The following is a 2,799-nucleotide window of genomic DNA, read 5'->3' as shown; positions in this document are numbered from 1 at the left end:
TAGATATAGGCATAGTCACATCCATAGGAATGGGTTGGGAATCTTCTTGAGGAAAGACATTAGTTTTATCTTTCAAAGGAAGAAATTCCTTCTCAAGAATGATAGGAATGTCAAGTTTGGGTGTTCTAGGTTCACTTAAAGATAGGATCATATCGTTTTTCCACTTTTGATAAGATTTGAAAAGATGATCACTCCGCGGTGGAAGGGATTGGAATTGTTTAGGCCAAAAATAATCAATAGGAACGCTAGAAGTTCTTTCAGCTAGTTTAAAGAGACTATGATTGAAAGTAACAACTTCACCATTATGGGGAAATTTCAAACACTTGTGAATAGGAGAAGCAATAGCTTTCATGGAAGATAGCCAAGGATAGCCTAGCTTCACACGAAATTGTTCGGACGATGGAATAATAGCAAAGTCCACATCAAGGGATTTGTTATGGACCTCAATAGGTAATGTAATAGAACCAATTGCAGGAGAAGAAAATGCATCAAATAATTTCACAACCACATTTGTTTCATCATAGATCACTTGATTCAATTGCAAAGTAAAAAGAAATTCTTCAGTAATGACATTAACCATACAAGAAGGATCAATAAGCACTCCACGGCAAGGTGTATTCTTGACTTTTGCAACTATATATAAAGGACCATCAGGTGCCCTGATAGTTTCACTGGAATCAAATGTGATGGAAGGTTCTTTAGGGATTTTCTGCTGCTCCACAAAGTTAATCACATTTGGAGTCATAGACACGAGATCATCAGGTGAGACAGAGGAATCAGTAGTATCAATCGCATTAGAGGTATGAGAAGGTAATGGATCAGTGAAAATCTTAAGATTTTGGTTAGGAGGAGCTACAGATGTGTTGCCTTTATCATTCATACCAGAAACAAAGATAGTATTATTATCAATCAAATCTTGAATTTTACCCTTTAAAGCAAAACATTTTTTAGTATCATGCCCAGGATGACGATGAAATTGACAAAAAGATTTGTTATCAAAATAAGGCGAATTAATCTTTGCAAGATCTATTTGCCTTATAGGAGGAAGAGTAAGAACATTTTGTTCCAATAACTTATTCATAATACTATGCAATGATTCATTCAAAGGAGTAAACTTTCTGTCTTTCTTGAAAAATTTAGAAATAGGAGGCACACCTGATGCTGCATTCACATTGTTGTTGATGATGTTTTCATTGAATTTAATTGACTCTCTGTTTGGTTTAAACTTCCCAAATGGTTGTTGACTACTATCACCCTTATCACTCGGAGCCATAGGATTTGCTTGTTCCATTTGACTCACAGTCAGTTGATAATTGTGAAGAGTTGCGCACAACTGTTGGAAAGAAGTAAACTCAGAAAATAGGAGTTTTTCTCTAATATCTTTTTGTAAATTAGAAATAAAGATTCTTTGAATATCATTGTCAGGCACTAGAAAGGAAATTTGAGCATACAAATGCTTATATCTACCAATGAAATCAGTCACTTTTTCTTTAACACCTTGTTTACAATGCATTAAATCAATCAAAGTAACTTTAGGACTTATATTGTTTTGAAATTGTTGAATAAAAGCATTTGCAAGTTGTTCGAAAGAAGTAATAGAATAAGAAGGCAATGATCAATACCATTGTAGGGCTTTATCTCTTAATGTTCTAGTAAATAGTTTTGCAAGCAACCTTTGGTCATAAGCAAAATCGGTACATATCATTTGAAAGGTCTTAACATGTGTTAGAGGATCACCCTTACCATTATAAAGCTCCAAATGCCGGATTTCAACATGTTTAGGGGGGATAGCTCGAACAATGTCAAGAGAAAGTGGGCTCGCAACATCAAATGTGGGCTCACTAAACTTAGATTGATTCATAGAGGCAATTTGTTGCTGTAAAGAAGAGACAGTTTGTGCAAGATTGTTAATGGTTGCTTCAGTCGAAGAGTTCATATTAGAAGTGTTAGATTGTGATGGAGGTATTATGTTATTGAAAGAAGGTAGAGAGTAAGGTGGCGGGACACTATGATAGTTAGTCATAGGAGATGATTGGAAAGGAGGAACACTACAAGGAGGAATGGAATGATTAAACGAATTGCCTCCTTACGTCATGTTCATTTGTGGAGATATAATAGGAACACTCATTGAATGAATGAATGAAGAAGTTGGATTGAATGAAGGAAGAGGGTTGATTGAAGAAGAAGGATTGCCCCCATGACTAGTGATCATAAGAGGAATGTCTTGTATTGAAGTAGTCATTATTTTTGATGTAAAAGTAGGTATACTAGCAATAGGAGTTGTGAAAGGAATAGAATGATTAACTTGAGTAGGAGGTTGTGTATAACCTAAAGTTTCGGCACAACTCTTCATAGGCATCACATTCGAATCCACAATGTGTGCAATACCATGCAAAATATCAATTCCATTCTTATCACTTTGAACCATACGTTTTAGACCCTCAATTAATGAAAGAGCTTGACTATCGGGGTATTCTTGAGACATCCATTGTCAAAAATCATCAAATTGGTTATCCAATTTCGAAAGTTGTTCTACAGAAACTTCATGGAGAGCTTCTTCATCATTAAGAGGATTAGAGGAATTACCCATGTCCTCGTTAAAAAGGCCATTCAAATTAGGTTCCATCTCCTCGGTAATTACACCTTGGAAAGACTTAATTCTAAGGCTTCGTCTAACGGGAATAGTGAAAGTAGGGCTTATTGTTGTAAAACTCATGCACTAAAGAGAGAGAGAAGATTTTGATTTTTAGAGGTAGTAAATCTCAATAAAATCAGCCAATCTCCTAGATTTAAGCTGTT

Source organism: Cryptomeria japonica, chromosome 10, assembly GCF_030272615.1.
Source record: "Cryptomeria japonica chromosome 10, Sugi_1.0, whole genome shotgun sequence".
NCBI lineage: Eukaryota > Viridiplantae > Streptophyta > Pinopsida > Cupressales > Cupressaceae > Cryptomeria > Cryptomeria japonica.
The sequence above is the reverse complement of the archived record's forward strand: the minus strand, read 5'-3'. Positions refer to the sequence as shown.